Raw genomic sequence first — 13,970 nt, forward strand, 5'->3', positions numbered from 1 at the left:
TGTGAACTAAACAGCAACTTTGGAAGTGTATGTTATAATATTTAGGATGGATTGCATTTGAACATCAGGTGCTCACCTAACAGGAGTTCTTTCTATTTTTCTTTAGTTAGTAAGTGCTTCCATGTTAGGTGAGCAATTGTTGCAATATCCCCACTACAGAAAACCATCTCTCTATACTTTCAAAATCTTCACCAAGCAAGCTCAGAAAGAGCGGGAAAAATGTGGGAGGAGCTACTTAATGGTTTGGTGCCTTCAGGGCCTTTCAAGGGATAAAAAGGCGAGCACTTCTTCCACAGTGCCCATAACAGGAACAGCCTCAGACAAGAACAGGGATGCAGACCCATTGGCTGAACATTGCAGTTTTGAATTTCAGATGTCTTGAAACCTCATAGAAATACAGCTTCATGGTTATAAGTGCTTACCTTTTGAGGTTGAAGTTCTGTGAACTAAACAGCAACTTTGGAAGTGTATGTTATAATATTTAGGATGGATTGCATTTGAACATCAGGTGCTCACCTAACAGGAGTTCTTTCTATTTTTCTTTAGTTAGTAAGTGCTTCCATGTTAGGTGAGCAATTGTTGCAATATCCCCACTACAGAAAACCATCTCTCTATACTTTCAAAATCTTCACCAAGCAAGCTCAGAAAAGAGCGGGAAAAATGTGGGAGGAGCTACTTAATGGTTTGGTGCCTTGAGGGCCTTTCAAGGGATAAAAAGGTGGGCACTTCTTCCACAGTGCCCATAGCAGGAACGGCCTCGGATGAGAACAGTGATGCAGGCCAACTGGCTGAACATTGCAGTTTTGAATTTCAGATGTCTTGAAACCTCATAGAAATACAGCTTCAAGCTTGTAAGTGCTTACCTATTGAGGTTGAAGTTCTGTTAACTAAACAACAGCTCTGGAAGTGTATGTTATAATATTTAGAGAATAATTGCATTTGAGCATCAGGTGCTCACCTAACAGGAGTTCTTTCTATTTTTCTTTAGTTAGTAAGTGCTTCCATGTTAGGTGAGCAATTGTTGCAATATCTCCACTGCAGAAAACCATCCATCTATACTTTCAAAATCTTCACCAAGCAAGCTCAGAAAAGAGCGGGAAAAATGTGGGAGGAGCTACTTAATGGTTTGGTGCCTTCAGGGCCTTTCAAGGGATAAAAAGGTGGGCACTTCTTCCACAGTGCCCATAGCAGGAACGGCCTCGGATGAGAACAGTGATGCAGGCCAACTGGCTGAACATTGCAGTTTTGAATTTCAGATGTCTTGAAACCTCATAGAAATACAGCTTCAAGCTTGTAAGTGCTTACCTATTGAGGTTGAAGTTCTGTTAACTAAACAACAGCTCTGGAAGTGTATGTTATAATATTTAGAGAATAATTGCATTTGAGCATCAGGTGCTCACCTAACAGGAGTTCTTTCTATTTTTCTTTAGTTAGTAAGTGCTTCCATGTTAGGTGAGCAATTGTTGCAATATCTCCACTACAGAAAACCATCTCTCTATACTTTCAAAATCTTCACCAAGCAAGCTCAGAAAGAGCGGGAAAAATGTGGGAGGAGCTACTTAATGGTTTGGTGCCTTCAGGGCCTTTCAAGGGATAAAAAGGCGAGCACTTCTTCCACAGTGCCCATAACAGGAACAGCCTCAGACAAGAACAGGGATGCAGACCCATTGGCTGAACATTGCAGTTTTGAATTTCAGATGTCTTGAAACCTCATAGAAATACAGCTTCATGGTTATAAGTGCTTACCTTTTGAGGTTGAAGTTCTGTGAACTAAACAGCAACTTTGGAAGTGTATGTTATAATATTTAGGATGGATTGCATTTGAACATCAGGTGCTCACCTAACAGGAGTTCTTTCTATTTTTCTTTAGTTAGTAAGTGCTTCCATGTTAGGTGAGCAATTGTTGCAATATCTCCACTACAGAAAACCATCTCTCTATACTTTCAAAATCTTCACCAAGCAAGCTCAGAAAAGAGCGGGAAAAATGTGGGAGGAGCTACTTAATGGTTTGGTGCCTTCAGGGCCTTTCAAGGGATAAAAAGGTGGGCACTTCTTCCACAGTGCCCATAGCAGGAACGGCCTCGGATGAGAACAGTGATGCAGGCCAACTGGCTGAACATTGCAGTTTTGAATTTCAGATGTCTTGAAACCTCATAGAAATACAGCTTCAAGCTTGTAAGTGCTTACCTATTGAGGTTGAAGTTCTGTTAACTAAACAACAGCTCTGGAAGTGTATGTTATAATATTTAGAGAATAATTGCATTTGAGCATCAGGTGCTCACCTAACAGGAGTTCTTTCTATTTTTCTTTAGTTAGTAAGTGCTTCCATGTTAGGTGAGCAATTGTTGCAATATCTCCACTACAGAAAACCATCTCTCTATACTTTCAAAATCTTCACCAAGCAAGCTCAGAAAAGAGCGGGAAAAATGTGGGAGGAGCTACTTAATGGTTTGGTGCCTTCAGGGCCTTTCAAGGGATAAAAAGGCGAGCACTTCTTCCACTGTGCCCATAACAGTAACAGCCTCAGACAAGAACAGGGATGCAGACCCATTGGCTGAACATTGCAGTTTTGAATTTCAGATGTCTTGAAACCTCATAGAAATACAGCTTCATGGTTATAAGTGCTTACCTTTTGAGGTTGAAGTTCTGTGAACTAAACAGCAACTTTGGAAGTGTATGTTATAATATTTAGGATGGATTGCATTTGAACATCAGGTGCTCACCTAACAGGAGTTCTTTCTATTTTTCTTTAGTTAGTAAGTGCTTCCATGTTGGGTGAGCAATTGTTGCAATATCCCCACTACAGAAAACCATCTCTCTATACTTTCAAAATCTTCACCAAGCAAGCTCAGAAAAGAGCGGGAAAAATGTGGGAGGAGCTACTTAATGGTTTGGTGCCTTGAGGGCCTTTCAAGGGATAAAAAGGTGGGCACTTCTTCCACAGTGCCCATAGCAGGAACGGCCTCAAATGAGAACAGTGATGCAGGCCAACTGGCTGAACATTGCAGTTTTGAATTTCAGATGTCTTGAAACCTCATAGAAATACAGCTTCAAGCTTGTAAGTGCTTACCTATTGAGGTTGAAGTTCTGTTAACTAAACAACAGCTCTCGAAGTGTATGTTATAATATTTAGAGAATAATTGCATTTGAGCATCAGGTGCTCACCTAACAGGAGTTCTTTCTATTTTTCTTTAGTTAGTAAGTGCTTCCATGTTAGGTGAGCAATTGTTGCAATATCTCCACTGCAGAAAACCATCCCTCTATACTTTCAAAATCTTCACCAAGCAAGCTCAGAAAAGAGCGGGAAAAATGTGGGAGGAGCTACTTAATGGTTTGGTGCCTTCAGGGCCTTTCAAGGGATAAAAAGGCGAGCACTTATTCCCCAGTGCCCATACCAGAAACAGCCTCTGACAAGAACAGGGATGCAGACCCTTTGGCTGAACATTGCAGTTTTGAATTTCAGATGCCTTGAAACCTCATAGAAATAAAGCTTCAAGCTTGTAAGTGCTTACCTTTTGAGTTTGAAGTTCTGTGAAATAAACAACAACCCTGGAAGTACATGGTATAATATTTAGGAATGGATTGCATTTGAGCATCAGGTGTTCACCTAACAGGAGTTCTTTCTATTTTTCTTTAGTTAGTAAGTGCTTCCATGTTAGGTGAGCAATTGTTGCAATATCCCCACTACAGAAAACCATCTCTCTATACTTTCAAAATCTTCACCAAGCAACCTCAGAAAAGAGCGGGAAAAATGTGGGAGGAGCTACTTAATGGTCTGGTGCCTTGAGGGCCTTTCAAGGGATAAAAAGGTGGGCCCTTCTCCACAGTGCCCATAGCAGGAACGGCCTCGGATGACAACAGTGATGCAGGCCAACTGGCTGAACATTGCAGTTTTGAATTTCAGATGTCTTGAAACCTCATAGAAATACAGCTTCATGGTTATAAGTGCTTACCTTTTGAGTTTGAAGTTCTGTGAAATAAACAACAACTCTGGAAGTACATGGTATACTATTTAGGGATGGATTGCATTTGAGCATCAGGTGTTCACCTAACAGGAGTTCTTTCTATTTTTCTTTAGTTAGTAAGTGCTTCCATGTTAGGTGAGCAATTGTTGCAATATCCCCACTACAGAAAACCATCTCTCTATACTCTCAAAATCTTCACCAAGCAAGCTCAGAAAAGAGCGGGAAAAATGTGGGAGGAGCTACTTAATGGTTTGGTGCCTTGAGGGCCTTTAAAGGGATAAAAAGGTGGGCACTTCTTCCACAGTGCCCATAGCAGGAACGGCCTCGGATGAGAACAGTGATGCAGGCCAACTGGCTGAACATTGCAGTTTTGAATTTCAGATGTCTTGAAACCTCATAGAAATACAGCTTCAAGCTTGTAAGTGCTTACCTATTGAGGTTGAAGTTCTGTTAACTAAACAACAGCTCTGGAAGTGTATGTTATAATATTTAGAGAATAATTGCATTTGAGCATCAGGTGCTCACCTAACAGGAGTTCTTTCTATTTTTCTTTAGTTAGTAAGTGCTTCCATGTTAGGTGAGCAATTGTTGCAATATCTCCACTACAGAAAACCATCTCTCTATACTTTCAAAATCTTCACCAAGCAAGCTCAGAAAGAGCGGGAAAAATGTGGGAGGAGCTACTTAATGGTTTGGTGCCTTCAGGGCCTTTCAAGGGATAAAAAGGCGAGCACTTCTTCCACAGTGCCCATAACAGGAACAGCCTCAGACAAGAACAGGGATGCAGACCCATTGGCTGAACATTGCAGTTTTGAATTTCAGATGTCTTGAAACCTCATAGAAATACAGCTTCATGGTTATAAGTGCTTACCTTTTGAGGTTGAAGTTCTGTGAACTAAACAGCAACTTTGGAAGTGTATGTTATAATATTTAGGATGGATTGCATTTGAACATCAGGTGCTCACCTAACAGGAGTTCTTTCTATTTTTCTTTAGTTAGTAAGTGCTTCCATGTTAGGTGAGCAATTGTTGCAATATCCCCACTACAGAAAACCATCTCTCTATACTTTCAAAATCTTCACCAAGCAAGCTCAGAAAAGAGCGGGAAAAATGTGGGAGGAGCTACTTAATGGTTTGGTGCCTTGAGGGCCTTTCAAGGGATAAAAAGGTGGGCACTTCTTCCACAGTGCCCATAGCAGGAATGGCCTCGGATGAGAACAGTGATGCAGGCCAACTGGCTGAACATTGCAGTTTTGAATTTCAGATGTCTTGAAACCTCATAGAAATACAGCTTCAAGCTTGTAAGTGCTTACATGTTGAGGTTGAAGTTCTGTTAACTAAACAACAGCTCTGGAAGTGTATGTTATAATATTTAGAGAATAATTGCATTTGAGCATCAGGTGCTCACCTAACAGGAGTTCTTTCTATTTTTCTTTAGTTAGTAAGTGCTTCCATGTTAGGTGAGCAATTGTTGCAATATCTCCACTGCAGAAAACCATCCATCTATACTTTCAAAATCTTCACCAAGCAAGCTCAGAAAAGAGCGGGAAAAATGTGGGAGGAGCTACTTAATGGTTTGGTGCCTTCAGGGCCTTTCAAGGGATAAAAAGGTGGGCACTTCTTCCACAGTGCCCATAGCAGGAACGGCCTCGGATGAGAACAGTGATGCAGGCCAACTGGCTGAACATTGCAGTTTTGAATTTCAGATGTCTTGAAACCTCATAGAAATACAGCTTCAAGCTTGTAAGTGCTTACCTATTGAGGTTGAAGTTCTGTTAACTAAACAACAGCTCTGGAAGTGTATGTTATAATATTTAGAGAATAATTGCATTTGAGCATCAGGTGCTCACCTAACAGGAGTTCTTTCTATTTTTCTTTAGTTAGTAAGTGCTTCCATGTTAGGTGAGCAATTGTTGCAATATCTCCACTACAGAAAACCATCTCTCTATACTTTCAAAATCTTCACCAAGCAAGCTCAGAAAGAGCGGGAAAAATGTGGGAGGAGCTACTTAATGGTTTGGTGCCTTCAGGGCCTTTCAAGGGATAAAAAGGCGAGCACTTCTTCCACAGTGCCCATAACAGGAACAGCCTCAGACAAGAACAGGGATGCAGACCCATTGGCTGAACATTGCAGTTTTGAATTTCAGATGTCTTGAAACCTCATAGAAATACAGCTTCATGGTTATAAGTGCTTACCTTTTGAGGTTGAAGTTCTGTGAACTAAACAGCAACTTTGGAAGTGTATGTTATAATATTTAGGATGGATTGCATTTGAACATCAGGTGCTCACCTAACAGGAGTTCTTTCTATTTTTCTTTAGTTAGTAAGTGCTTCCATGTTAGGTGAGCAATTGTTGCAATATCCCCACTACAGAAAACCATCTCTCTATACTTTCAAAATGTGGGAGGAGCTACTTAATGGTTTGGTGCCTTCAAGGCCTTTCAAGGGATAAAAAGGCGAGCACTTATTCCACAGTGCCCATACCAGAAACAGCCTCTGACAAGAACAGGGATGCAGACCCTTTGGCTGAACATTGCAGTTTTGAATTTCAGATGTCTTGAAACCTCATAGAAATACAGCTTCATGGTTATAAGTGCTTACCTTTTGAGGTTGAAGTTGTGTGAACTAAACAGCAACTTTGGAAGTGTATGTTATAATATTTAGGATGGATTGCATTTGAACATCAGGTGCTCACCTAACAGGAGTTCTTTCTATTTTTCTTTAGTTAGTAAGTGCTTCCATGTTAGGTGAGCAATTGTTGCAATATCCCCACTACAGAAAACCATCTCTCTATACTTTCAAAATCTTCACCAAGCAAGCTCAGAAAAGAGCGGGAAAAATGTGGGAGGAGCTACTTAATGGTTTGGTGCCTTGAGGGCCTTTCAAGGGATAAAAAGGTGGGCACTTCTTCCACAGTGCCCATAGCAGGAACGGCCTCGGATGAGAACAGTGATGCAGGCCAACTGGCTGAACATTGCAGTTTTGAATTTCAGATGTCTTGAAACCTCATAGAAATACAGCTTCAAGCTTGTAAGTGCTTACCTATTGAGGTTGAAGTTCTGTTAACTAAACAACAGCTCTGGAAGTGTATGTTATAATATTTAGAGAATAATTGCATTTGAGCATCAGGTGCTCACCTAACAGGAGTTCTTTCTATTTTTCTTTAGTTAGTAAGTGCTTCCATGTTAGGTGAGCAATTGTTGCAATATCTCCACTACAGAAAACCATCTCTCTATACTTTCAAAATCTTCACCAAGCAAGCTCAGAAAGAGCGGGAAAAATGTGGGAGGAGCTACTTAATGGTTTGGTGCCTTCAGGGCCTTTCAAGGGATAAAAAGGCGAGCACTTCTTCCACAGTGCCCATAACAGGAACAGCCTCAGACAAGAACAGGGATGCAGACCCATTGGCTGAACATTGCAGTTTTGAATTTCAGATGTCTTGAAACCTCATAGAAATACAGCTTCATGGTTATAAGTGCTTACCTTTTGAGGTTGAAGTTCTGTGAACTAAACAGCAACTTTGGAAGTGTATGTTATAATATTTAGGATGGATTGCATTTGAACATCAGGTGCTCACCTAACAGGAGTTCTTTCTATTTTTCTTTAGTTAGTAAGTGCTTCCATGTTAGGTGAGCAATTGTTGCAATATCTCCACTACAGAAAACCATCTCTCTATACTTTCAAAATCTTCACCAAGCAAGCTCAGAAAAGAGCGGGAAAAATGTGGGAGGAGCTACTTAATGGTTTGGTGCCTTCAGGGCCTTTCAAGGGATAAAAAGGTGGGCACTTCTTCCACAGTGCCCATAGCAGGAACGGCCTCGGATGAGAACAGTGATGCAGGCCAACTGGCTGAACATTGCAGTTTTGAATTTCAGATGTCTTGAAACCTCATAGAAATACAGCTTCAAGCTTGTAAGTGCTTACCTATTGAGGTTGAAGTTCTGTTAACTAAACAACAGCTCTGGAAGTGTATGTTATAATATTTAGAGAATAATTGCATTTGAGCATCAGGTGCTCACCTAACAGGAGTTCTTTCTATTTTTCTTTAGTTAGTAAGTGCTTCCATGTTAGGTGAGCAATTGTTGCAATATCTCCACTACAGAAAACCATCTCTCTATACTTTCAAAATCTTCACCAAGCAAGCTCAGAAAAGAGCGGGAAAAATGTGGGAGGAGCTACTTAATGGTTTGGTGCCTTCAGGGCCTTTCAAGGGATAAAAAGGCGAGCACTTCTTCCACAGTGCCCATAACAGTAACAGCCTCAGACAAGAACAGGGATGCAGACCCATTGGCTGAACATTGCAGTTTTGAATTTCAGATGTCTTGAAACCTCATAGAAATACAGCTTCATGGTTATAAGTGCTTACCTTTTGAGGTTGAAGTTCTGTGAACTAAACAGCAACTTTGGAAGTGTATGTTATAATATTTAGGATGGATTGCATTTGAACATCAGGTGCTCACCTAACAGGAGTTCTTTCTATTTTTCTTTAGTTAGTAAGTGCTTCCATGTTAGGTGAGCAATTGTTGCAATATCCCCACTACAGAAAACCATCTCTCTATACTTTCAAAATCTTCACCAAGCAAGCTCAGAAAGAGCGGGAAAAATGTGGGAGGAGCTACTTAATGGTTTGGTGCCTTCAGGGCCTTTCAAGGGATAAAAAGGCGAGCACTTCTTCCACAGTGCCCATAACAGGAACAGCCTCAGACAAGAACAGGGATGCAGACCCATTGGCTGAACATTGCAGTTTTGAATTTCAGATGTCTTGAAACCTCATAGAAATACAGCTTCATGGTTATAAGTGCTTACCTTTTGAGGTTGAAGTTCTGTGAACTAAACAGCAACTTTGGAAGTGTATGTTATAATATTTAGGATGGATTGCATTTGAACATCAGGTGCTCACCTAACAGGAGTTCTTTCTATTTTTCTTTAGTTAGTAAGTGCTTCCATGTTAGGTGAGCAATTGTTGCAATATCCCCACTACAGAAAACCATCTCTCTATACTTTCAAAATCTTCACCAAGCAAGCTCAGAAAAGAGCGGGAAAAATGTGGGAGGAGCTACTTAATGGTTTGGTGCCTTGAGGGCCTTTCAAGGGATAAAAAGGTGGGCACTTCTTCCACAGTGCCCATAGCAGGAACGGCCTCGGATGAGAACAGTGATGCAGGCCAACTGGCTGAACATTGCAGTTTTGAATTTCAGATGTCTTGAAACCTCATAGAAATACAGCTTCAAGCTTGTAAGTGCTTACCTATTGAGGTTGAAGTTCTGTTAACTAAACAACAGCTCTGGAAGTGTATGTTATAATATTTAGAGAATAATTGCATTTGAGCATCAGGTGCTCACCTAACAGGAGTTCTTTCTATTTTTCTTTAGTTAGTAAGTGCTTCCATGTTAGGTGAGCAATTGTTGCAATATCTCCACTGCAGAAAACCATCCATCTATACTTTCAAAATCTTCACCAAGCAAGCTCAGAAAAGAGCGGGAAAAATGTGGGAGGAGCTACTTAATGGTTTGGTGCCTTCAGGGCCTTTCAAGGGATAAAAAGGTGGGCACTTCTTCCACAGTGCCCATAGCAGGAACGGCCTCGGATGAGAACAGTGATGCAGGCCAACTGGCTGAACATTGCAGTTTTGAATTTCAGATGTCTTGAAACCTCATAGAAATACAGCTTCAAGCTTGTAAGTGCTTACCTATTGAGGTTGAAGTTCTGTTAACTAAACAACAGCTCTGGAAGTGTATGTTATAATATTTAGAGAATAATTGCATTTGAGCATCAGGTGCTCACCTAACAGGAGTTCTTTCTATTTTTCTTTAGTTAGTAAGTGCTTCCATGTTAGGTGAGCAATTGTTGCAATATCTCCACTACAGAAAACCATCTCTCTATACTTTCAAAATCTTCACCAAGCAAGCTCAGAAAGAGCGGGAAAAATGTGGGAGGAGCTACTTAATGGTTTGGTGCCTTCAGGGCCTTTCAAGGGATAAAAAGGCGAGCACTTCTTCCACAGTGCCCATAACAGGAACAGCCTCAGACAAGAACAGGGATGCAGACCCATTGGCTGAACATTGCAGTTTTGAATTTCAGATGTCTTGAAACCTCATAGAAATACAGCTTCATGGTTATAAGTGCTTACCTTTTGAGGTTGAAGTTCTGTGAACTAAACAGCAACTTTGGAAGTGTATGTTATAATATTTAGGATGGATTGCATTTGAACATCAGGTGCTCACCTAACAGGAGTTCTTTCTATTTTTCTTTAGTTAGTAAGTGCTTCCATGTTAGGTGAGCAATTGTTGCAATATCTCCACTACAGAAAACCATCTCTCTATACTTTCAAAATCTTCACCAAGCAAGCTCAGAAAAGAGCGGGAAAAATGTGGGAGGAGCTACTTAATGGTTTGGTGCCTTCAGGGCCTTTCAAGGGATAAAAAGGTGGGCACTTCTTCCACAGTGCCCATAGCAGGAACGGCCTCGGATGAGAACAGTGATGCAGGCCAACTGGCTGAACATTGCAGTTTTGAATTTCAGATGTCTTGAAACCTCATAGAAATACAGCTTCAAGCTTGTAAGTGCTTACCTATTGAGGTTGAAGTTCTGTTAACTAAACAACAGCTCTGGAAGTGTATGTTATAATATTTAGAGAATAATTGCATTTGAGCATCAGGTGCTCACCTAACAGGAGTTCTTTCTATTTTTCTTTAGTTAGTAAGTGCTTCCATGTTAGGTGAGCAATTGTTGCAATATCTCCACTACAGAAAACCATCTCTCTATACTTTCAAAATCTTCACCAAGCAAGCTCAGAAAAGAGCGGGAAAAATGTGGGAGGAGCTACTTAATGGTTTGGTGCCTTCAGGGCCTTTCAAGGGATAAAAAGGCGAGCACTTCTTCCACAGTGCCCATAACAGTAACAGCCTCAGACAAGAACAGGGATGCAGACCCATTGGCTGAACATTGCAGTTTTGAATTTCAGATGTCTTGAAACCTCATAGAAATACAGCTTCATGGTTATAAGTGCTTACCTTTTGAGGTTGAAGTTCTGTGAACTAAACAGCAACTTTGGAAGTGTATGTTATAATATTTAGGATGGATTGCATTTGAACATCAGGTGCTCACCTAACAGGAGTTCTTTCTATTTTTCTTTAGTTAGTAAGTGCTTCCATGTTGGGTGAGCAATTGTTGCAATATCCCCACTACAGAAAACCATCTCTCTATACTTTCAAAATCTTCACCAAGCAAGCTCAGAAAAGAGCGGGAAAAATGTGGGAGGAGCTACTTAATGGTTTGGTGCCTTGAGGGCCTTTCAAGGGATAAAAAGGTGGGCACTTCTTCCACAGTGCCCATAGCAGGAACGGCCTCAGATGAGAACAGTGATGCAGGCCAACTGGCTGAACATTGCAGTTTTGAATTTCAGATGTCTTGAAACCTCATAGAAATACAGCTTCAAGCTTGTAAGTGCTTACCTATTGAGGTTGAAGTTCTGTTAACTAAACAACAGCTCTCGAAGTGTATGTTATAATATTTAGAGAATAATTGCATTTGAGCATCAGGTGCTCACCTAACAGGAGTTCTTTCTATTTTTCTTTAGTTAGTAAGTGCTTCCATGTTAGGTGAGCAATTGTTGCAATATCTCCACTGCAGAAAACCATCCCTCTATACTTTCAAAATCTTCACCAAGCAAGCTCAGAAAAGAGCGGGAAAAATGTGGGAGGAGCTACTTAATGGTTTGGTGCCTTCAGGGCCTTTCAAGGGATAAAAAGGCGAGCACTTATTCCCCAGTGCCCATACCAGAAACAGCCTCTGACAAGAACAGGGATGCAGACCCTTTGGCTGAACATTGCAGTTTTGAATTTCAGATGCCTTGAAACCTCATAGAAATAAAGCTTCAAGCTTGTAAGTGCTTACCTTTTGAGTTTGAAGTTCTGTGAAATAAACAACAACCCTGGAAGTACATGGTATAATATTTAGGAATGGATTGCATTTGAGCATCAGGTGTTCACCTAACAGGAGTTCTTTCTATTTTTCTTTAGTTAGTAAGTGCTTCCATGTTAGGTGAGCAATTGTTGCAATATCCCCACTACAGAAAACCATCTCTCTATACTTTCAAAATCTTCACCAAGCAACCTCAGAAAAGAGCGGGAAAAATGTGGGAGGAGCTACTTAATGGTCTGGTGCCTTGAGGGCCTTTCAAGGGATAAAAAGGTGGGCCCTTCTCCACAGTGCCCATAGCAGGAACGGCCTCGGATGACAACAGTGATGCAGGCCAACTGGCTGAACATTGCAGTTTTGAATTTCAGATGTCTTGAAACCTCATAGAAATACAGCTTCATGGTTATAAGTGCTTACCTTTTGAGTTTGAAGTTCTGTGAAATAAACAACAACTCTGGAAGTACATGGTATACTATTTAGGGATGGATTGCATTTGAGCATCAGGTGTTCACCTAACAGGAGTTCTTTCTATTTTTCTTTAGTTAGTAAGTGCTTCCATGTTAGGTGAGCAATTGTTGCAATATCCCCACTACAGAAAACCATCTCTCTATACTCTCAAAATCTTCACCAAGCAAGCTCAGAAAGAGCGGGAAAAATGTGGGAGGAGCTACTTAATGGTTTGGTGCCTTCAGGGCCTTTCAAGGGATAAAAAGGCGAGCACTTCTTCCACAGTGCCCATAACAGGAACAGCCTCAGACAAGAACAGGGATGCAGACCCATTGGCTGAACATTGCAGTTTTGAATTTCAGATGTCTTGAAACCTCATAGAAATACAGCTTCATGGTTATAAGTGCTTACCTTTTGAGGTTGAAGTTCTGTGAACTAAACAGCAACTTTGGAAGTGTATGTTATAATATTTAGGATGGATTGCATTTGAACATCAGGTGCTCACCTAACAGGAGTTCTTTCTATTTTTCTTTAGTTAGTAAGTGCTTCCATGTTAGGTGAGCAATTGTTGCAATATCTCCACTACAGAAAACCATCTCTCTATACTTTCAAAATCTTCACCAAGCAAGCTCAGAAAAGAGCGGGAAAAATGTGGGAGGAGCTACTTAATGGTTTGGTGCCTTCAGGGCCTTTCAAGGGATAAAAAGGTGGGCACTTCTTCCACAGTGCCCATAGCAGGAACGGCCTCGGATGAGAACAGTGATGCAGGCCAACTGGCTGAACATTGCAGTTTTGAATTTCAGATGTCTTGAAACCTCATAGAAATACAGCTTCATGGTTATAAGTGCTTACCTTTTGAGGTTGAAGTTCTGTTAACTAAACAACAGCTCTGGAAGTGTATGTTATAATATTTAGAGAATAATTGCATTTGAGCATCAGGTGCTCACCTAACAGGAGTTCTTTCTATTTTTCTTTAGTTAGTAAGTGCTTCCATGTTAGGTGAGCAATTGTTGCAATATCTCCACTACAGAAAACCATCTCTCTATACTTTCAAAATCTTCACCAAGCAAGCTCAGAAAAGAGCGGGAAAAATGTGGGAGGAGCTACTTAATGGTTTGGTGCCTTCAGGGCCTTTCAAGGGATAAAAAGGCGAGCACTTCTTCCACAGTGCCCATAACAGTAACAGCCTCAGACAAGAACAGGGATGCAGACCCATTGGCTGAACATTGCAGTTTTGAATTTCAGATGTCTTGAAACCTCATAGAAATACAGCTTCATGGTTATAAGTGCTTACCTTTTGAGGTTGAAGTTCTGTGAACTAAACAGCAACTTTGGAAGTGTATGTTATAATATTTAGGATGGATTGCATTTGAACATCAGGTGCTCACCTAACAGGAGTTCTTTCTATTTTTCTTTAGTTAGTAAGTGCTTCCATGTTAGGTGAGCAATTGTTGCAATATCCCCACTACAGAAAACCATCTCTCTATACTTTCAAAATGTGGGAGGAGCTACTTAATGGTTTGGTGCCTTCAAGGCCTTTCAAGGGATAAAAAGGCGAGCACTTATTCCACAGTGCCCATACCAGAAACAGCCTCTGACAAGAACAGGGATGCAGACCCTTTGGCTGAACATTGCAGTT

The sequence above is a fragment of the Ambystoma mexicanum genome, chromosome 7q, assembly GCF_040938575.1.
Source record: "Ambystoma mexicanum isolate Mex_15411 chromosome 7q, UKY_AmexF1_1, whole genome shotgun sequence".
NCBI classification, from domain to species: Eukaryota; Metazoa; Chordata; class Amphibia; order Caudata; family Ambystomatidae; genus Ambystoma; species Ambystoma mexicanum.